General features: G+C 43.2%; 1 long non-coding RNA gene across 1 annotated transcript; it reads right to left on the bottom strand.

Annotated features, from left to right (window-relative positions):
- Positions 1–19365: 19365 nt before the first annotated feature.
- On the bottom strand, positions 19366–23123 carry LOC146175289 (uncharacterized). The gene is made up of 3 exons (XR_014702185.1): positions 22911–23123; positions 22416–22480; positions 19366–21518 (listed from the first exon to the last, which is right to left on the bottom strand). It is a non-coding gene; the product is annotated as an uncharacterized LOC146175289 (long non-coding RNA).
- Positions 23124–23523: the final 400 nt, after the last annotated feature.

Here is a 23523-nt window from a genome sequence, read left to right as displayed (position 1 = left end):
GGATGCTCTACCACAAGGCTTCGGTGGCCTTGTGGCACCTCACTGCTCCCATTCCAAGTCTCTGAATACTTCCTCTAAGCAAGCTGTGAATAGTACTGGGGAGATTGTGTCTCCTTGCCTAACACCTTTCTTTATGGGAATTTTGTTACTTTCTTTATGCAGAACTATGGTTGCTGTGCAGCCACTATATATATCTTCCAGCACTTCAACGTACGGCTCGTCTACCCCCTGATTTCGCAATGCCTGCATCACCGCCGAGGTTTCAACTGAGTCGAATGCTTTTTCGTAATCAATGAATGCTATGTATAAGGGCTGGTTATATTCCGAGCATTTTTCTATCACCTGATTGATGGTATGGATATGATCTATAGTAGAGTACCGTTTCCGAAACCCTGCTTGATCATTTGCTTGATTGAAGTCTAAGGTTGTCCTGATTGTATTAGCGATTACCTTAGTAAATACCTTATACGTAACAGACAGTAAGCTGATTGGTCTGTAATTTTTAGGGTCCTTAGAGTCCCCTTTCTTATGAATGAGGATAATGTTTGCGTTCTTCCATAGTTCCGGTACTGTCGATGACACCAGGCACTGCGTATACAGGGTAGCCAGTTTTTCTAGCACGATGTCCCCCCCGTCCTCCAACAAATCTATAGTTATTTGATCCTCTCCAGCTACTTTCCCCCTTTGCATAGTTTCTATTGCTTTCTTCACCTCGTCCTTCGTCACTGGTGGAATGTTTGACTGTTTTCCCCTGCCGCCAATCTCATTATGGTCCCGACTACTTTGGCTACTGTAGGGATCGGTATGGAACGCCTCGGCTACTTTGACTATCTTGTCCATATGACGTTGCCCGCCTTGTCCCTTGGCGCATACATCGGATTTTTGCCTATGCCTAATTTCTTTTCCACTGTTGTAAGGCTTCCTCCGTTCTTTACAGCATGCTTAATTTTCTCCATGTTATACTTCCTTATATCTGCCACCTTGCGCTTATTGATTTGCTTTGATATCTCAGCCAATTCGATCTGGTCTGTTGGATTGGAAGCTTTCATACTCTGGCGTTTCTTAATCAAATCTTTCGTCTCCTTAGACAGCTTACCGGTATCCTCTCTAACTATCCTACCGCCTACTTCTACCGCGCACTCAGTAATGATATCTCTGAAATTATTTTTCCTTGCTTCTAGGGTAATGTCGCCATCCTCGGTTAGAGCTGAATACCGATTCTGTAACGAAATCCTGAACTCTTCTGCCCTCCCCCTCACCGCTAAATTCGTGGGATTAGGGGTACACAAAACACAGGATGAACCATGGGGGGTGGGGGGAACTACCACCATTCCTGATCAGGGTTAGCTTTTTCTGCAGAAGACTTGTGGCTGCTGTGCGGTTTCCATACACTATTAACAGCGTTTCTACATATGCCTTTCCTATGCCGTGGTTATGTAATGCATGCATGATTGATGCTTAGACTGAATCAAATGCTTGTAATATAAGCAGGTTGTATGTAGGGGTTGCTTACCGTATTTATATGATTATAGCACGAGTTACTTTTTTAGAAATTGCATCACTGAAACAGCACTTCATGCTATGTTCAGAAGCAATATCTGAATTTAACACTTTTCTTTTTTTGCTGGTCATCAAGATAGCTTTACCACCAGGCAAGCCAGTTGCGAGGAGAAGGCAAATTTCTGGCAACTTCGAGGCTGTAAAATGAGGCAAGGTTAAAAAAAACGTAACCATGGAGAAAGACAGAAGGTGGAAGTGAAAAAGAAAATAATAAAGAGGTGTAGTTATTGAGGGTTCGAACTCTCCTGTTTAATATCATTAGATCATGGCCAATGGGCAAAACATGCAGGGAGCGATGGGGGATTCTAAGCGAGAGAAGAAAGCATGTAGTGATTAGCAAATAGTGTCTAATCAAGAGGGAGGAAATGAGTGGGGGCATGTTCATGAACAGCGATAAGGAACTGAGTAGTGACAGTGAATAAACCACTCGGATACTTTTCTTTTGGATTTTTAAATGCAGTCTCCTTTATTGTCACATCCCCAGCTATGGTTGCCCTTAATGTTACGATTTCATGTTATAATCGTGAGCTTGTGTTGGAATCGTGACAGAATTGTTTTCTTTTTATTCTCGACACAAACTCTTCCCTCGCATCATATATTCATTACGGAATTGTTTACCTGTAGATACGGTATATTCTGTGGTTCCTCTTTCATCTGATTGATGCCGTGAACATCAGCTGTGGTCAAGTGGTGTGCCTGAAATCCAGCCTGGCCTTTTTGTTCACTAAAGTCTAGGTTTCCTCTTAATCTATCGGTGATTACCTCATTGAATACATTTAAACCCAGTTATAACCTAACTAAGACAGGTCTACAGTTTTATTTCTTGGTTCTGTGAAATTTTTTCGTGAAGAAGAGTGGAAACCAAAATAAGGAGTGCATATAAGTGAAATCACCGTGGGAATGTTTACAGCAAACCCTAACTTCTCGTAGTCATAAACTTGGGGAAAAAACATTTTGCAATTGCACTGATAGGGCAACTGTGGCAGCAGCCTCCACCATCTCCGCTGCAGTTCGCGCAACATGGTTATGAGAGGTGTGAGGAGGGTGGCCAGAGACACCTCGCCTGGGAAATTGTGAAGTCATGCCACCACTGCTTGAGCTTGACTGGCCGTGAAGGCACCTGTGTCTTCACGTATGTTCCCGCTCTGTCTGCCCAGCACAGCCGCCCCAGGAAATACATACTTGCCACTCACATTGCCACTGCTTTCCTCCGTCCCCATTCCAACATGCGAGAGCTGTCATTGGAATCTTGCGAGCAGTTGCATGGTTGTGCTGTTTACTTTTAAATCTGTCAGTGAAGAACTTAGTGATAGATACTGATTGATAATGATAGTGACAGTGATCATAATGACAGAGATTACTATGATGTCATGACGTTACCAGGCGACTCGAGCACATGTGAAGGTTAACCCGATCCAGTCATCAGTGCAGCGTCTTTCATTTGGCGTTTGCTCAAACGCCACATGACACAGCATACAAAAGCAGACGCAGTACAGCAAGCATCAGCAGCATTTCAAATTGGTTTACAGGAAAAAAAAGGCGTAGTATCTCACACTTCTCCGCGAACACCTGAATCGAGCCATAAGGAAAACGAGGAAGGAGGTGCCATAGTGGAGGGCATCAGACCACCATGCAATAAAGGCTTTCACCTCATTGCTCTTTAGTGGTCCAAAGTGCCCCTAGAGTTTTTACTTTTTGCTCGTATGAGCATTCAGTTCAGTGCTGCATAGTGTGATGTTAAAAAAGCACAAGTACCAGGGACCGATGCATTTGTCACCTGCAGTCGCTCATTGCGACCTTGGCTGTTCCTTTTATGTTATTTTGTGTTTGTCATGACACATTCATGTGTTACCCCGCCGGGGTGGCGCAGTGGTTAGGGCGCTTCCTAAGGATGCGGGATCGAATCCTGGCCTCGGCGACCGCTTTTAGAATGGAGGCGAAAGGCAAGGCGACCGTGTGCTGTGGAATGTCAGTGTACGTTAAAGAACCCCAGGTGGTCGATATTTCCGGAGTCCTCCACTACAGCGTCTCTCATAGCCTGAGTCGCTTTGAGACGTTAAACCCCACAAACCATTCTATGTGGTTCTGCCAGATATACAGTAACTTGGCACTAGCTAACAGAAAGTCGCTGTAGAGAGTAGTGATGTGGTACTAGCTCGTATTATATTGCGCAGGGCCACTCTAGCATTTTTTTTTTTTTTTTCCCGGAAGCTTAAATGGAATTCTTTTTGACTCGGACAGAAAAGTTTCGCAATTTGAACGCCTATGCTCTTCTCCAGCGTAGCTCTGTGCCTGCACTTCACTGCAGTGCAGGCTTGAGCCAGCGGCAAACGTATACATAACCAGCGCTGCCAGCTTTGGCGAATTAGTCTGCTCGAGGTTGCGGTTACAAAAAATAAAAATAAGCATCAAGATACCCCGCATGCTCACTTGAGATGCAGACTAAAGGTCGTTCCTGCAGGAAGCATAATCAAATTCAAATGTAGGTTTCAGTTTGAGCACAAGCAGAGTGGTGAGTGCTTTTCCACATTAACAGTGTTGAGCTGCCCTTCTGCCAGGAAGTGCTCTTTGCGAACTGATAAGTACAGTAGAACCCCATTATAGTAAAGTCACCGGGACCGGCCAACATCTTACTATATCAGTTGTTAGTGATGACATGGTCCTGAAGATATCTCGTAATTAAAGTGTGCTTACTAAGCAGATCTTGTTGCTTTATGAAAAGAACGCTCTAAAATGCCTTCCATCTCTCTCTTATCATCTCTGTGCCATTTCTCATTTATTTTATTTTTTATTTTATTTTTTTACAGCTTGTAGAAGTACCTGTTTAGCATGAATGCAACATGGATACGAATACAGCCGAGCTTGATTTCAGCTGAGAACCAAAGCATTGCGTGAGCGCGGCATCATCTTCCGCTGTTTTCATCTTTTAAGAGGCAATAGATGAAAAATGCGCGACAGTCCAGCACTGCAAAACCACACAAGCCACGCCTCCAATTCTTGCCACTACTCCTTCGTGCTGAACAGTGTTGTGTGAATGTTCGGCCATTTCTTCGCTTCCCTTTTTCTTGCTGCACTTTTACTCTATTTTTAAGTGACCGGCCGTCTTCTTTTTGTGTTTGTAGTCAGCTTCACATTTTTCCCCCTACGCGCTGCATGCCTTCCCTCACGGCTCCAAGGCCTTAAAGTTGGCTTCTTCTCAGTGCTGATGAGCCTAGCGGTAAAACAAAAAAAAAAAAACAGCACTACTTATTTTTTTTTTTTTAAGAAAAAATTTCCTCGCGATTCTATGTAATGCGTGTGCAGCAATGCCATTTCGTGAGAAGTCGACGCCACGGCCAGACGTTGTTTAGTATAACCTAGTTTTACCGAAAGCACTACTATGATGGGACTTCAGTTTCACTTTACTATAGCAGGGTTCTACTGTACAATGGTAACCGGTCATAGAGACTCCTCCATATTTCACGAGTGGAATGAAGTCCAGTTTTGTGCCCATTGCAGAAACAAGCTGAACAAGCTGGTCATTCTATGTTTCAGTTTTCTGGAGAAGGTGCTTTGTAGCAATACCTAGCCTTCAGGGGCCATACCTCCTAAGAGATATTCAGAAAAACTTGTCCAAGAAAAAGTATAGACAATGAATACGATCTGTGCAGGGGAGTATGAGCTAGGAGTTAGCATTGCTGTTCTCAATGCAGCTGATGGGTTACGACCATGCAAGCGGGTTGTGCCACCTAATCTACAAATCACAGTGCGACACATTGTACCCGTTCTCCACCCTCTGCCTCCTACCTTCTCTTCATCATCCCTCTTGTCTCTACTTTGCCACCTGCCAATCAAGGTCTCAAAGGGACGAACAACACAAGCTGTCTAAAGCCACCGCTTGAAGGAATCCAAATTTTGGTTACATGTTGATATGACAGCGTTAAAGGCTGCCATTCACCATAAAATTTGGTATCAGGGTTGTGAATGAAAAATTGTGGATGATAGCCGGGAATTGATTGGTGGCAAGGTTGTGCAAAGTCACTTGATCATATGATATGGCAGATTTGGCAGGAGCTGCGAACTCAAGCTTCTCGAATCAGATGGGTAGGTGAAAGGAATCGAACCCTCCAGGACTCTTGCATTTCAAGTCAGACATGCTACCTGTAGGCCACAAAGGCACTTCATACGGCTAGGTTAAGGGAGGCTTTATATTTGTGTCAGGCAGTCTTTCACATAATGTGGTAGTTCATGACTCTATGCTAAAGAGTATGTATAAGATAATGGAAGTACCACCATTGCCAAAAATAACCAGGCTGCGTGCTCCGCTTTTCAGCCAAGTAGCAGATAATTCGTACCACTTCTGAAACTGTAAATCTGTGCAAAGTAGTAAAGGCAAGCTGCAGTCCTCACTTCTCAACAAGTTGTGATCCTTTAGGAATTCATGTTTACCTTAGGATACAAGCGAAAAGCTAAACATGCAGCCTGGTTACTTTTTGCAAAGATTGTACAAAGTAAGGGATTAGTGATTAGGAGAGTGCATGTACAGCTGCCGAACTCTTTACTAATGTGCATGATGGCCGCCTTTTCTCTTCTGCACATTGAAAAAGAGCTAACTTGCGAAAAGATTAAGTCTAACCAGAGGCTCAAGTTAGCTCAAAGAGCTAACTTGCGAAAAGATTAAGTCTAACCAGAGGCTCACCGAGGCCTTGCCTTATTTTTACCTCTCTGCAAGTTCGATCCCTGCCAAGGCACAGGGGTACAGAAAAAAATTAAGGCAGATTGCAGTCGTGTACAAGACTGATGACACAATGATGCTGTTTCTGTTTGCCTCAAGTTGTCCGTGATTATACTTCGAGACTCATCGTGGCTATCTGTTGTTAGCGGACAAGTGTAACAGATATTATGCCTTTTCTTTCCTGTAAACCAATTTAAAACACCGCTGATTCCTGTGTGGTACGGCGTTTGAGGAAGCGACAAATGAAAGGCGCAGCACGGATGCCTGGATTGGATGCCTGGCAAGGTTAGCTTCATATATGCGTGAATCGCACGGTGAAGTCATCGGTCATGACTGGACATGATGTCATGTGGTGACCTCAGTTCTGGTTATTAGACATGACTGGATGTGACGTCATGATGTCACATCCGGTCATAGTGACATTACTGTGAACACATTAAGCTGCGCAGAATAGATGAAACAACCTCCAGCTTAAACAGCATCACTGTTGAAAGTGGCCGTTGTGCAGTCTAGTTGAAGGTTTGGGCGGCTGTATGCGAGCAAGGAACTGAGTGCTGTGATTTAACTTCCCAAAATAAATGCCACCGAGTGGTACTTTTTTTTTAATACAGGTCATACATTTACTAGAACAACCTTACTCTGTATTTGACAGCTGTAAATGCTGCAAAAAGCAAATTTTCTAAACTTGAGAATTTTATTCTGGCATGGCTTATATTCTCTAATATCCAAAACAATTTTCTTGGGTTCCTTTACTTCTGGAAAACTTGGGATATTGTTGGAACAACTACGATGAGAACAGCAAATTTTACAAATTTGAAATTAAAGTGTATGAGAACATGCAAGATGGCGACCATGGCACAAACTTTTTTTTTTCCGCCTAAAACAAGCTGGGGTAATGTTTGTCGTAGTAACCCAATACAGTCCTTTTCTGAACTGACGGCGGTCGAGCGTAAAAATTGCGTCAAATGGCATGATATGGGTCTGTGGCATTATATGGGTCTGTGTGCAGGCTTCACACAACTTGTACTCTCAGGCAAGTCCAGTAAAAGAATCTGACTGCTGAGCTGCTACCCGGCACAACAGAACCCAGAATGCAACCTAATCCTAGGTTAGCCTGAATACTTAATATTTTTGAGACAAAGCATTCATAGAAGGTTGAAAAAACTCGTACATGCAGAATGCAATCAAAAAATCTGGAACAAGTTTCATGACACGCATGCCATTTTTCACAGCATATCACACAACTTGGAAGAAAGTCGACAACTTCACTTTGAAAGCAAATTTTTGTGAAAATGTACAACACCACTGGGAAGGAAAACAATTGAAGCAGTTGAAACAAAAAAAATTTGGTAGCGTATGTGTCAGTGAACCCTCAGTGTCTATTAAAGAAAGTGAAATCCATGATCTTCGACACTAGTAGAACCTGAATAGCGCTGTGTGATAAGGCTGTCCACAAGTGGCAATAAGCAAAGTTGAAATCAAAACAAAACAAAACTTGACAGAGCTTGCACCAATATCACTGCTATGCTAAAATAAAATACACAGACACCATATAACCACTGTTCACAATACAAGTTCTACAAACCTGATGCGAATTTTTATATCATAGCTGTAATGATACTAGCACAGCCTGATAATTACAGTACACCTAAACAATCACTCTACCTGCCTCTATGCATATATTGTACTTGACTACAAAGTTCAGCATGGTAGTTAACAACCATGCACATGAAACAGCTCGGGTATTGAAAAGCCTCTTCCAATCATGTTCAAAACCAATATATTCTGATCAAATCAACATGCAAAATGTAAATCTTTCGTAAAAAATTTCATTTTGCACACAAACACAAAGGTAGCTTTACTGCACATACTGTAGCACGAGTTGAATACTCCGGGCAAATTTTCATAGTGCAGCAGGGTTTTTATGTGTTTATTATATGAACAATGCAAAAAAAAAAAAATCGGTGAACTCCATAAAAGGTGCCACATTAGAACAAAAATTAGCAGTGCTATGCCTAGATAATTCCACTGCAAGAATGTATCTGTGCTGACTCATGTTCTATTGCAATAAACAAAGTACAGTATATGAGGAATACAAGGGATGGAGGTTTGATTCCCAGTGGAGACAGTATTCATTTTATTTACCCCACTAATCACACATGTGCTCTGTGCTGTCGTACAGTACAGCAAGTAATGGCATATGGTACCTGTAGCAAGACAGTTCATGCTGGTTACATCGGCTGTCATGCAAAGATGTAATCAATGCAATTCACACTTTTTGTAGTGGCTTGAAATTGTTGACGACTGCGACCCCGAGCAGCTCGCACGTGAACACTGGCAACCACTGTGATTTCGTAGTATCGATGTCAGTCGCCGCAGATGATGAGAGGAATGTCTGGTGCCCTCACAATGCATCAGCCATCTCGCAGATAAGTGCTGCCATTCAGCGCCACCATTGCAATTCTTGTTTAAATGGCTATGGGTTGTACAAACTGGAAACTCTAGCAGACTAACAATCTTGTGCATTCACAATGCCGTAATAACAACATTGCATGGGTAGTAATTTAGAAAAAATAAATACATTCACAGTTATAACTGGTTCACTGGACAATATTTTGTAAGTAATAATTCAACAATACTGCACAAGAATTTTCAAAACTCCTCTGAGCCTCACTAGGGCACCTATGAATGTCGTGCAGCCTTGGTGGATGGAACCGTGACAGATTATTGTAGATGAAAATGTAGCCATTAAATACTGTCCTTTTTAAAATGCGTGATAGAGCGTTACACTGCAGTGCACAGGTGTAGAACATAAAAACGTGGCTGCAGCTGCGAGCTATCAGGTGGCTGTCGCACATACTCCATGATAGTAAATCAGGTATAGGTATCTTCCATGGGGCAGGTAGCTAGTAGCAGGCTAGGCAGGCAAACAGGGTTCGTTCATGGCTCTGGTCCACCAATGTGGCAGTGCTGCAAGTCATCTATACTTGGGCAGATTACCTAACATGCAGACAACTACTGTAAAGTCAAACACTGAACTTACAAAAAAATTAAGTTGATAAACGAAATGTACTGCCTTTGGATCTGAGCAAGAATGAGAACAGAAGCAAGCCATTTGGCAAGCCTGTTTCGATGCATTCCCTAAAGCCACATCTCTATGCTGTTCTGACCAGTTTATTTGTTTTACAAGAATACACTAGGAACGAACCAAGCGATCCCACATTACATCTACGTTGTGCACTACAGTTATAAAAATAAAAATCATAGCTAACGAGTACGTGACCCCGTTCGGTAATGAAGTACATTTACTTTGCTGTACAGCGTACCACTCGTCTCGGGACTGACGGACAGCGTGTCAGGCCCTTATCATTTGCCGAAAAAAAAAGCGAAGCTTAATTTCTAGTAAATCAACATTACACACTATTAAGAAGCGGTCAACACACTTGAAACACAGTTCTATATTCAGCTAGTCTGCAAACTATTACCACAGTCATCATACATAAAAGCAACAACAGGCGCATACATGCAGCATGTGCTGAAAAGGCGCGTCCGATGCAAGTGCAAAACTGACGTTGGCCTCGGTGATCTTACGACTGCTAGGGGAAAGCTACATGCCTCACATTCACACTAAAAAAGCACTTCTGACACAAACTTAAGCCTTCGATGTCTCTGTAGTCATTATGCCTAAACACTTTCAACGGAGCGCTTTATTTAGTTCTGCGCAGGCAAGCTCAGAACTTCTCTCAGACAACCTCAAGTGCAGCAAGAAAGTAACCTTGCTGCAATGTTCACAGTTAAACGTCCCGAAACAAATCGTTCCCAGCTAATTTCACACAGCGATTCGGGGAAGAATCGCGGTTCTAGCGCAGGCACCATGCTTACCAACATGGCACTCGAGTATGTTAATGTTCCACAAATCAATATATTAATTCATTTCCTTCCAAAGAGCAATCAGCTGGCTTTCTATTCGACTTACCAAAGTGATGCTCACCGTGCGAAGTGCGTTGCCTGTGCTGTATAAACACAGAACACAGCCATTTTATGGGTTGTTAGCATTAGCAACAAATAGATAAAGCGCAACACAGGCTCCGTAAAGCACTGGAAGGAGAATAACCAGAGTCAATAACGCGTCAAACATTTTTTTTAAAACGTTTCATGTAACGCGCCGCAACTCAAATAATTTAGCAGAGGGGGCGATCATGATGATAATGGCGCACGCACCATCGTATCTAAAATTGTTGCAAATGAAACTATACAGTTTCAGTTAAACAAAGGAGGTGGTGACGCACAAACTACAACTGCAAATTTTAATTATCTAAAGGTTTCCTTTTACTGAATTAATTTTTGTTGGTATTGGACGTTTTCGCCATCTGCAGCGCTGTCACTCAACCGTTGCAACGGCGCGCCATTTGAATCGGCTGGTTGTACGGTGCTCGCACAAGTCTCTGCTGTTCTCTCGAGTTCTCTCTTCTCAGTTCAGCTCTCCCTGCAAGCCTCCCAGAGGCTGTATGACTCATTTATCTCGCCACAAGTAACTTTTAAACCACAGTTCAGCAATGCGACACTAGAGCCATTCAATGAAGGACTACACTTATTCCTAGTCTGGCATTTATTTCCTTTGCGCATTTTCACTCTGTCCATTCATAACAAAAACTTGGAAGAAAAATCAAGTGGCTAAGTGGGCTTGCCACAGTGCAGTTACATATCTATAGTTATTTCATAAATTGGCAACAGAGTTTTGATTCATCATCACTGCCTGCATTAGGTATGCTGAAGGGAATTAATGGCCTGCAATCATCGCTGCTTCATGCGTTAGCTGCAGCCGCCAACCTTGGCTCATTTGCCGACATTATCTCTTCATCCCAGTGTCTGGTATCCCTTGCTTGTTTCACTCCCTCGAAACCTAATCGATTAGCTGAAAAGCCCTATTTCCTGGAGTACATGTCCCACTCTAATGCTTTTCAGTTTTCTGCATCTTCATACTCAAAGATGTGCACCATGTGCTGCAATCTCAACTGCAGGTACTCTACTGCAAGATGCCCAGCACTCTGTGTCATATGGTACGGTGTTGCAGCAGCATAGAAGTACCACCCACACAAACCATCAGATGAGGACCTGCTTATGCCCTCACCTTTTTGGACCAAGGACGCCACCTGCCTAGGGCAAATAGGGCCTGCTCATTTCAATAGCTTATTACTACTTCCTTGTTATGATTACCTTGAAACTGTACTTTAATCCACATCTGTGTTTGTGAAGGTTTTCCAAATTATTTTAGTTTCTATAACCTGCTGCACTGTCCTTTGCTTAGGTATTTTAAACTAATGCTTTAATATCCACTTTTCAGCCTTTCAAATGATCACATGATAGCAAGCTGCCTTTTATTACATTATATGTACAGCACCTTCCAAATTTACATTCACCTCTTTTTGCTCTTGGGGAAATGTTTCTCATGGTTCAGATTCAGAGTGACTACCTGGCTTAAAAACATTACTCCCTTCCTACGTCCGAAACCGTCCTACCTATGTGCAGCAGTGACTTTGTGGCTACGCATTCGACTGCTAATCCTAAGGTTTTAAGATTAAATACATGGCTACATTTTGGCAGAGGCAAGATGTAAAGACACCTGTGGGCTATACAATGTCAGTGCATATAAAAAGGACACCAAGCAATCAAAATTAATTAGCTCTTTCCCATGCTTGCCGTCTTTCATAGACCGCATTAGGTTTTGGCATTCCCGATCCCTGTGTGCCATGTCAATACCTCTACCTGTTGTAAAGTTGCTCTCATCACAAAGGGTTGAAAAATAAACTTTCATCTTGTAGTTTCTTTAGGTCCTTGAGCATGTGCTGTTATTGAGGCAGTGGGCAATATTTGGCTGGGGCCTTAGACATGCAATAGCCCAAACCAGATTCGAAATCTAGGAAACAGTTTAGCTGAAACAAATGTCGATTTCAGTCTCATCGACATCAACTGCAATGCCCGTTCTCTTTTTCAACAGGAATATAATGTAGACATGATGCAATGCTGTTCTCCCAAATGTTTCCCGATTGTCATGGCTACTACAGTTCAAAATAATGAGACCAAAGAGCACGACACACAAGGAATGCTTATTCGCAATGGAAGCATTTTATTGCAAGCTATGAAGTAAATACATTTGTCGTGAAGAACAAGCAAAAGATTGCAAGAAACCATCAAAACAAAATTTAAAACCCCATCTAGAAAAGCAAAACTCTAATGCCATGTTTTCATGGAAAGCAGCCATTTTTTAAAAAAGGCTGCTCTTTGAAGCTACTCACAAAATTAATCCAGCATAAATGCTCATTTGCTACAATTCTCTTTTTTTCCAACTAGACACAAAGTCTACAAGACCTTGTGTATAAAATGTCACCAACCAGCATGCAGCTGCCATGCCATCAGCAAAACCATGCGCCCAACTGCTCATTGCACACCGGCCAAAACTCTGCACTGCCTTTGGGCAAGTGGAAAACAGCTGCAAAGCATCTTAAAACCCATCCACCTTTTGTTTCTATTTTAAGGTGCTATCATTTCTCCTGCTTCAATCATTCCTTTCATTTTCAGGTGCAATTCCATAAACTGAACTTGTTTATGAACCACCCTAGATTTGAAAATGTGTTCAAACCTGCTGTCTATGAGGCAGCGCCTTCAGAATGCGTGATGGCCAAAAATACTTTTGCAGCAGACTCGTTAATAACAGAGCTACAACCATCAAAACCGGTATGTTTCTCTCCTTCCCTTCCATCACCAAAGAGTCTCTCCCTCCTCCCTGGTTGACTAGCCTCCAGAAGAGACAATACGAGCAGGGCTGGTACATGTAGGCTCCCTAAATACGCGAAATGTGGAGCGCCATCTCTTAGTGCTTTGAGAAACTATGCCCGCCATGTTGGTTCGGTCAACAAAATGAAAACGCTGCCCTGTGCTGGGTAAAAACAGCTACGAGAACGCATTAAATGCAGTCATTATGGCCCCGACTTTTACAGGCATTCTTTTTTTTTCTTGCTTGTTGGTTTGTGGGGTTTAACGTCCAAAAACGACTCAGGTATGAGAGACGCCATAGTGAAGGTCCCCGACAATTCCGACCACCTGGAGTTCTTTCTTTAAGGTGCACTGACATTGCACAAACACGGGTGCCTTGCTTTTTGCCTTCCATCAAAAAGCTACCGCCGCAGCTTTTTTTTTTTTCATGCTTTCTGCTACCCAAGCACCACCAGTGACCTTTGTTTGAAGGTTGAGAAGTGAGCTTTGGCTCATCCAGCTACAATGCCAATAAGGAGGAGGAGGGGGAGAGGCTGAGCTCAATGGGTGGCCGAAGCATAGGTGCGAGGCCTCTGGCTTTTCTTAGGAAACCAAGCCCGTGCATGTATGGATGTTCTGTGTTTTCTGTATTCATGGTTATGCATGGTGTACCATGGCTTGATTCGAGTGGCGACGGTGCGCTCTTTACGACCTATGCAAGGAGGGTGCTTCCTGTCTGCTACAGCTGCGAAATCGTGGCACTGTGTGGTATTGACGCGTCTACTCAGTGATGCCGTCATTTGGTGTGCAACAAGCTGGAAAAAAAAAAAAAAAAGCGGAGGCTGGCAAAGCCTGCGGCTGCAAGCCTGCACTTTCACCCGGTTGTGATTCTTGCCAACGAGATGTCATAAACTTGAGCGTTCAGAGCGACCTGCAGTGATTTTTGCTGCTGTACTGAGAGTTATAGATGATAGGTGTGCCGGCCATGAGCCATCCTTACAGGCTCTGGCTGTGTATCAGCATCTTGCCGAAGAGCCAAAACCAGGCAAAAACTCGCATAAAATATAGCTAAATTATTGGAACAGAGTTTTCTATCACTCGGAAATTGATGAAAGGAAACACCGCAAGTTTTTCAAACTTGCAGGCGTGGGCACGTCGTTCAGAGGAAATAAAGTTCAAATGTGTGGCAGAAAACATACGTATGGGTCCGGACCGAAGGAAATACCAAAAGCACACTGCGGCCGAGAAGCTCAACTATTGTCATGAAGTTAGCTTCGTTACAAACTAGCCGCAGAGTTTAGCAACATAGGTGGCAGGCAAAGACAAGGGTCGGAAGGCTTTCCTACTATCCTTATATGAGGATGGTAATGAATGTCTCCTGTTATTTCGAGGTGATGTTGCGCACGCCTCAGAACAGGAAAAGCAGTTACAGTGAATGCGCTGTTCAAAGTGCACAAAAAGTGCAATAAGAGCAGGTTACCTTTTTTTTTTTTAATTTGCACTAACAACTTAAAACAGGTCAACGACCAGCCTGACTTGCAGACACGTGAAGGCGCCCGAAATTTTGGTACATGTGCAGAAGCAGACAGAAATGTGCCCAAAAGCGAAAAGATGCCGTCACAATGGCATATCATTTGAAATAATGCATGTAGGCAAACAGGTACTCCTCCTTGTTCGGCCACTAATTGTAACAGGCCTGGCAGAACAGGCCCGAGAGGCCAAAAATGCGCATGTGATAAATTCTGTGCTTCTGTAGCCATGTCAATGCATTTTTGACAGTTCCCCTCATATCATGAAGGAAACAAAGTTACAGCAGGAAGAAAAAAATCAGCTTTTGTGCAGCATAATGGGACTGACCTTACAATAGTATGCTGCTACTTGCCTTACTGCAGACTGATAACCCAAATCACTGTTGTATTCAGATGGTAATTAGCACATGTTGCGCACTGTAAGAAATAAGACAAAGTAAGTATTACTACGATCAAAATGTGCTAAATAATACTGTTGCCTGAGCCTACACTGCACCGCTTTTGCGCACACAAAATTGAGTCTACATAATTTCTCTAAGTATTTCGCTCACTCCGTAAACTGAACACTTGAACGCTTGAAGGCGCGAACGCAGGTGCGCACCGGGCGCCGCCACAGAAGCGAGTGGCCAGGGTTGGGTAAATCCTGCACTAACTTCACAGGGAAGAGAGCACTGCTTGCCTAGAAGAGCTGCCATTATATCTGCGGCGAATGCGCAGGCTGTATGAAAGTGCGCGCCGCTGCCACTTGAGTCCAGCCGTTGGTGTATGAATAGCACAGTGCACAGAACACGCTGAAGCATGCAGAGACAAGGGCAAGAAACTAAAAGCCTTCTTTCTTGTGTTAGTGTATGAATGAGTGAAAACGAAATGCAAGACAAAAAAGTGCGTGACATCAGCAGACCAAGTGACACCCCTCGCCCATCAGTCAGAGAGAAACCAATGGATGCAGTATCTGTTGGTACCTCATCGACAAAGTTCGATGGCCAGCGCAAAGGATGAGGAGGTTTGGCTGTTTTAAAAGGACCACGAGAGCTTTGGTTTGCATTTTGTTGCTTTCCAGTGTGTGCATCGCTGCAGTATTTCGCAGAGACCATGTCCAACGCCTTATCGGGCTTGGTTAAAATGTCAGCCTGGTCAGTAGCCCTTGAATATGTTAGCTCTCTTAAATGAACAATCTGAAATAAGCAAGGACATAAGTTGTGCTGGCCATATTGTGGACTGCTTTCAAGACAATGTGTGTAAAGCCAAATAATCTGAGAAGTTGAATAAACCGTTTGGGGTGCCCTGTTTTGTTTTCTAAATATGCATTGTTATACCATTTAACACAGCTTGGCCACCCAACTTGTGCACACCAGCTAACACAAAGCTTTAGCTGCACTACACTAATCCCTCTGTCACACAAACACTTCCGATCCTCATTGAACTCAATCTGCATTCAGGCTTTCAAGAAGGATTGAAGCATCCGGTGCTACACGGGCGTTTTCAGTCAGCATTGAGAAATTTCCTACGTGGTCCGTCGTCTGCTGTCAGTCGCAATGAGTCTCAAAAGGAAATTTAAGATTGGGGTAATGATTGCACGATTTCAGTGTGCACAGCAGCATTCCGCTTTTGGAGCCTCAGGTCATCTAACCTATCTTCCCAGCAGTCAAGTGCTACAGTGCAGTTTCTCTTCCGCTCCACAGTTTCCACGCTGACGCAGTCGAGAACGCCACCTTAGCTTCCACTGGCGGTGGACTACGGTGTCAATATTATAACATTAGCCGTTCTACCAATGTTCTATTGTGCCTTTTAATGCATTTATGTGTTATTAAGTGCAGTTCCATTGCATTTATTCGATTTCAAGTTTTAGAGCTCGTTGACGACGAGGGTGTCAATGACCGCTTTTGAGTGTGCTTGAAATCTCGAGAGCGATTGAGGAAGCAACCTTGAGTCAAGCAGGCTCGAGCTCGACTGCACTTGACAGTTGCTGTGTGACAACCTCGATCTACAATGAGTTGAATGTAGATCCAGTTCAATGAGGATCGAAACTGTTCGTATGAGAGCGGTTTAACTCGCATCTTGCAGGAACAAGCAGTCTATATACACCTTTTCATTAAGTGTTACTCGGTGCCACCATATTGTTCGCTCCTCCTCTCTGGACTGCTGCAAACCGGCTCTGCTTCCACTGTGCTAGCGCCAAATGCACAAAGCAGTCCAGCAGGTAATATGGTGACACCCCGTGACCACTTATTGGAAAGGTGCACACTACTATGACTATGCTACAGTATGCTAAGGAAGTGAACACACAAAAAAGCCAGGCAATCATGTTACTCTGGTAACGAATGTTTAATTGTGGCTAGCCTTGCATATGGCGGGCAGTAATGCATGTACCTCTGTCTTCGGACAGGACAGCAGGGTTGTAAGCATCTCCAGCAAACACTGTGCGGATGTTCGTTTTGTTATAAAAATTTAGGAGACACTTGAGATCTGTCTTTAAGAGTATAGCATGGCAGCGTCAACAGCTCCCATCTGCAGCTTCCCTTGTGGATCCTTGATCGCATACATGCACCTTGCTATTTTATAAATGAAGTCTTTAAAGAACTTTGCTGCAACTTACAAAAAAAAAAAAAAAATGTAGGAAGTGCTTAAGAGCTCTAAGATCGCTAAGGCGAACACAACCTGGCACCAGAATTAGAATATGTGACTAATAGGTACGGTGCAGGGAATGCAGCCTTATAGTTACGCGCGTCAAATGACAGATCGAATACCGCACGCACATCCTCCGAGGTCCTGTGAATAAGCGCATAAGTGGCCCGAGTATGCATGGGGTTGCCATTAGCCTCTTTGTCACCTCTCCGCGGCAGTTTGCACAGCCAGGATGCCTCCTTTCCTCCTCTCTGCAACGCAGCAACAGAGCACGCACCTGCCAGAGCTCTTCACACGCAAGTTCCATATGAAGGACGTTTTTTGATGACAATTTCTGATCACACTTTCTGTACATGACGCACATGAGCCAATTAAAATACAGCTATTTAAATGCCCTCTAAACACGTGAATATAAGCATAATACATAAGATAAATTCTCAGCACTGGGTAAAATATTCACAAAGTATTGTCAAACATGAATATAAAAAGAAGAAATTGTAATAAAATCTTGAGGATATACAAAAGGCAGAAAAATGCTCATTTCTTAAACTACAGCCTGAAAATGAAGAAGTTTTTTTTTTTGCCTCAGCTCCTTCAGCACCATGTAATTTGTTTATTAAATAAAATATTTACACAATCTTGCTATTAGATAATACTAAAATGCAGGTATTTTGATCCTCAATTAAATAAATGCCCATGTTTTTGTTTTGGCTTTATACATAACATAAAAACCTTTTTCTCCGAAATTTGCAGAAAAAATCCAAAAAGTGAAAGAAAAGGGGGCATGAATATCAAAATAAGACAGCAAGAAAAATAATTCAGAATACTAAAAATATGCTACACTGCCTCTTTTATTACTAGTAAAGATATGGTGCACCTATCGGCAGATTTCTTTTTTTCGTAGTGCTGTTCGGAAGCAGTGGTCATTCTTGACTTCCTGCAGCAGTTGTTGAGAGTCTCATGTACCTATTCTCCAAATTACACTAACAAAATGTAGCGAAGCCCAACTGCCAAGGAAGTAATAATTTACGTTCTGAAGTTCATTTTACCTTCAAAATGAACTTCAGAACGTAAATTATTACTTCCTTGGCAGTTGGGCTTCGCTACATTTTGTTAGTGTAATTTGGAGAATAGGTACATGAGACTCTCAACAACTGCTGCAGGAAGTCAAGAATGACCACTGCTTCCGAACAGCACTACGAAAAAAAGAAATCTGCCGATAGGTGCACCATATCTTTACTAGTAATAAAAGAGGCAGTGTAGCATATTTTTAGTATTCTGAATTATTTTTCTTGCTGTCTTATTTTGATATTCATGCCCCCTTTTCTTTCACTTTTTGGATTTTTTCTGCAAATTTCGGAGAAAAAGGTTTTTATGTTATGTATAAAGCCAAAACAAAAACATGGGCATTTATTTAATTGAGGATCAAAATACCTGCATTTTAGTATTATCTAATAGCAAGATTGTGTAAATATTTTATTTAATAAACAAATTACATGGTGCTGAAGGAGCTGAGGCAAAAAAAAAAACTTCTTCATTTTCAGGCTGTAGTTTAAGAAATGAGCATTTTTCTGCCTTTTGTATATCCTCAAGATTTTATTACAATTTCTTCTTTTTCTGTTCTCTCAGAAATATAGCTAAGTTGCTGAAAAGACCCATTTTTAAGCTCGGCCTTCCGCTACTCATTTTACTGTTTATAGCAGTGGCATTTGCAAACCTTTCAGGATTTATGACTGGATTATTTGGTGACGTTTTCCAGAAGGTGGGAGAGTTTGCCATCAAATTTGAAAATCTGCAATAGGAGCTCGGTGTTCAAACTCCACTCGATTTGCTTGAAAAAGTTCCACACTTGAAGTTCTGGAGAAGTCATATCAAGTAGTACCAAGCTTTCATTGCTGCTGAAACCCAGCGAATGGAAACAGAACAGTGGGAACACAAAATGAGCACGTGTAACTGACCAAGAGTGATCAGAGATTGAAACTAAGCTTTTCTTGGCCACTAGCTGAAGTTCGAGGCTGACATTTGACTGATTCATCATCTGAGCTGAACTGAGAGCTAGTAAAATTGTCTTCAAGAGAATTCGCTACTGCTCTCATAAAAAGAAAACTATAGTAGAAGCAGCAGAATCGTGTGAATGGCGCCAAAGACCTCTTTATTTCGAATAATTTTTTAAATGTCACACTGTGCCAGAAAGAACAAAAAAAATAAATAAATAAAAAAATAAACAAGCTGCACACAAACAGAAACTATGGTTGTCACAATAGCCCCACTGCGGTAGTGCAGTGGTTAAGATGTTAGATTACTGTGCCTGAGTACCCATGTCCGAACCCGACCGCTGGCGGCTGCTTTCGATGTAAACGAAGTGGCACCCGTGTGCTATGTGATGTCAGCGCGCGGTAAAGATCCCTAGGTGGTCAAAATTACTTCACAGACCTCCACTACAGCACCCATTTCTGTCTTTCCACTTTGACTCCCTCCTCCCTTCCCTTACGACACAGTTCAGGTGCCCACAGAAACAAGTGACAGATTCTGTGCCTTTCCATCCCCGTGAACTAGTTACTATAATTACTTTTGTCATACTATCTGCCTAAATGGGGCTACATGTTCCAAACACGAAAATTTACGTCTGCCAGTGTGTGAGAACCATCATTCATATATGAACGATTGGCTTAAAGCGGTCCTGAAAGGTATAAGCCCTAATCCCTTAATTTGTGCCGGTATTATCTCACACATAATCATCAGCATACAACCATTATCTACCACATTGTGCCCAAGACCACCCAACATGGGTATAAAGCTCTGTTTTAACCAAGCTGTACGAATGTGGAGTAGCATGTCTGATACTAGATCCAAGGGTCTCGGAGGGTTCTATTCCACCTCACCCTCTCACCTCAAAGGAGCTGCCTGAGTTAGCAGCTCCAGATAGCGTCGTCCTCTCTTTTCTCAATCCTTTGTCTCTTTTGCGCTTTTCCACAATATGAGCTCCAGCCAGTTCGGCCATATCATGTGGCCTCATGACATCGCAGAACCAGACAACCAATCAGTGCATGGCCATGTCACCTGCCAAAGGCATGGTTGTGATTTTTCTCAAGGGTGACGCCTTTTATGCTACCGCAATAAAGCAACCATTCTACAATAAGTCACTTCTTGTGGAGCACTTTTCACTACTGCTGCTGCATTGTATGATATGGGCAGTTCAAATTATGTCCCTTCTGTAAAGAGCAGTTTGTTTGCACAGCCTCCTATCCAATGTGGATGTAGGCTACAATCCAGCACACAACAGCGGCAGGGCAGACACATTAAAAAACATGGCAGCCCTTACGAAAGCCAGCTGCTCCTTCAGCTGATAGAAAGTCCAAGATTTTCCCAATTCTATTATCTTGTAGGCAATGGACAGTAACCCGATCAGTTTAAGTTTGCAAGTGCTTGACAGCCCCTTTCTTATAGATTATGGTACTGTTAGGATCCTTCCAAGATTTCAATACGCTTGAGGTCGTGAGGCACTACGCACTACGAGAAAAAGCAAGCAGTTTTTCTAGCACAATCTCCCTACCACTCTTCAAAGATCTGCAGTTGCCTACCCATACCAGCCGATTTCCCCCTTTGCATTGCTTCTAAGGCTTTTTTACTTCCTCCATGACCAGCATGACGTACAACCTGCTCACATTACTGCCCGTCATCCTGACTGCTTCAGCTGCTGCTGTGACTGCTTCAGGGCAATGTCATCAGCAAATTGCAGATTACTGAGGTATTCTCCATCTACCCTTATCCCTGAAGGCATGTCACCTAGCACATAGTACAATAGATGCTGTCAAGAGAGTAGAAGAAGTGGCCGATTCCATGCCAAGTTACCTAAGACAATGCCATGTTTTAGACACCATCACACACGGATAATTTTTTCTCGGAGAACCACAGCTGTGTACATCCACAAGGGATCAAGTTTTCTTCTATATGACAAACTCTCCAATAAATGTCAGGCCTGTTCAGGTATTAATCTGTTACTTTAATTCGCAAGGCTAGAAGCTAGACTGGCAAAAAATTGCAGTCACACATTTGTGCTTCCCACCTCCCCCCACTGCAAATCATGTGTTTCAAACCACCCGGAATGATTTTCAAATAATAGCATATCAGCAAATGCAAGGGTGACAATATACAGCAAGATTAAATACATTGCAAGCAAGGTGTTTTAAACTTAACTGGGAACACGCTCTAAACCTGTGGAAGCAGTGAGAATATCCATTTGGTCACATCAGTCGCAGCTCACTGCACTACCGAGGTGGCGGTGTAATCGAACTGGCGGAGGGAACTCGTTCGTCGGCACCAAGAATTCCTTGCCTCTGCAAATGTAAATAAACGAGAGTAATGTTGCAATTACATTTAGTTTGCATAAATTCAGCAAACTCACTCACAGTAGAATTTGGTTTGAGTAAAGCAAGTGAGAGTGCCTGCTGCAGAAGGAAAAAGGTAGTAAGGAGACTGGCTGTCAATGCTAGCACAAATACAAATATTTAGCACACTTACAAAACACTGAAATAGCAACAAAAAGAATCTAAGTTAAATCACTTGTGCAGTAAGTGCCCAATATGCTGCGGCTTGCATGGAACTGCAATGGAGAGCGCTTATAGCAGCAACTGCCAAGCTTTATGACAGGATTATGAGGTACTAGCAATGGTGCCTCTCTCTCCCACAAAACATGCCAGCTCAGATTAATTATTGCTCTGCTTTCAAATAAGCTGTCAATGGCCTAGGCAGCAGCTTGAAGCCAAGCACTGCCAACTATTTATGTTGGAGCAGGCAAAATATATATATATTAGGGAACTCTGCGGTAGCAACATGCATCCAAAGTGTTAAATCTATATAAACAAGCTCATTGAGTTCCACCAATGCAGTTATTTCGGCAGTAAAAGGACAGATATTGTCACAGGCATGAAGCTATGCTAGCTGAGGAGTAATGAAGTCACCCTCATTTCTGTATACACCGAAATAAGTGAGTACTTGACAGTGGAAGGTCTGAGCAAATAAGCACATGAATTCGGTCATGTATATAACCATACTTTTGTAGCCATTTCATGCTGTGCAGTAGGCTTGTTGCACTTCGAGGCTCATTCCGCACAGGGCCAACTCACGTTTAAACCATCTCTCAGCTGGCCAGCAACCCCCCTTTATCAGTCCGCAGATATACTCATGTATTGCAGCACTACCACGTATGGTCTGTACAGATGAGTGCCACTTACCTTCCAACAGTTTTCCGAAAGAAGCCCGACATTTTCTATGGGCTGAGCCGCTCCATCGGTTGAAGCTGCGAGGAAGGCAATAAAACCTCCTGATTATAAACCAGCGCGTTCACGCTGGCGCACGCAAAAATGCCTTATACTGCCCAAACAAATATAAGCGAACTCAGAAATAGTTTTACGTTATCTTTTAGTCGCCTCATATGTCCCAATACTCCAGTGCATCCGGAAGACAACAGCAACCGGCGACCGATCGGTGCACAGCAGCAGGTATGGAAGTTGTTCCAAGCGCAATGAAACGAGATCGTGGACGCCATTACGCAGTCTCCTCGTCTCCTCACCCGGAGACTGCCGCGCGATTACGCCGCGTCAATAATTGAGGCTAACGCATGCTTGAGCTGCCGTGCAAAAACTCGTTAAAGAAGCTGCAAGGAAGGTGATGGCAGAAAGACGACAAATGCTTTACTTAGAGTTCGCGGGCATGTATGTACGACTCACCGCAATCAGAAGGCTGCAAGTAGGACTGCACGGAGGGCTGCGCCCTTGAATTTAAGGCTATAATCCACGAACTGAATCCGCATATCACCGAGTTTGCATCTACCGGGATGATGGCCCGGAAACTGCAGCAGACCGACGCATGAAAGACAACGCAGGGTGCCTAGGGCTCGCAAAGCGCAAATGCTCGTTGTCTGAAAAGCGCGCCAGCCTTCCATACTTCGGGCCTTCGGGCGGCTCAGTGAGCGATGGGTTTGAGGTTTACTTCTAGAAAAAAACAAGCACTAAAAGCTATTTGACGTCACATCCGTCCAAAAGAGCAACATATCCTCCTTTCCACTTTGGTCCTGGGCGCGCATGCGCAGTTCACGGAGCCGGCTCTCTGCAAGTTCAGGTCACTGATCCCTAGTGGAGATCAGTGACTAGGCAGACTAGGCACTATAACCAGACCATCTTCTCCGTGCTCCGTCGCTTCTGCGCATGCGCCAGCTGAAAGAAGTGAGGAGGAATAACTTGCCGGACATGACGTAAAACTTGTTTAATTTTTTGTTTGTAAAATGTCTGCCGCGTCTCGTCGCCGTTTCTAGCGATAGGCCGATAGATGGTCGCCATGTGT

The sequence above is a fragment of the Amblyomma maculatum genome, chromosome 11 (assembly GCF_055883805.1).
Source record: "Amblyomma maculatum isolate TAMU_Amacu chromosome 11, ASM5588380v1, whole genome shotgun sequence".
Taxonomy (NCBI): domain Eukaryota; kingdom Metazoa; phylum Arthropoda; class Arachnida; order Ixodida; family Ixodidae; genus Amblyomma; species Amblyomma maculatum.
This window is presented reverse-complemented; position numbering and strand designations above follow the sequence as displayed.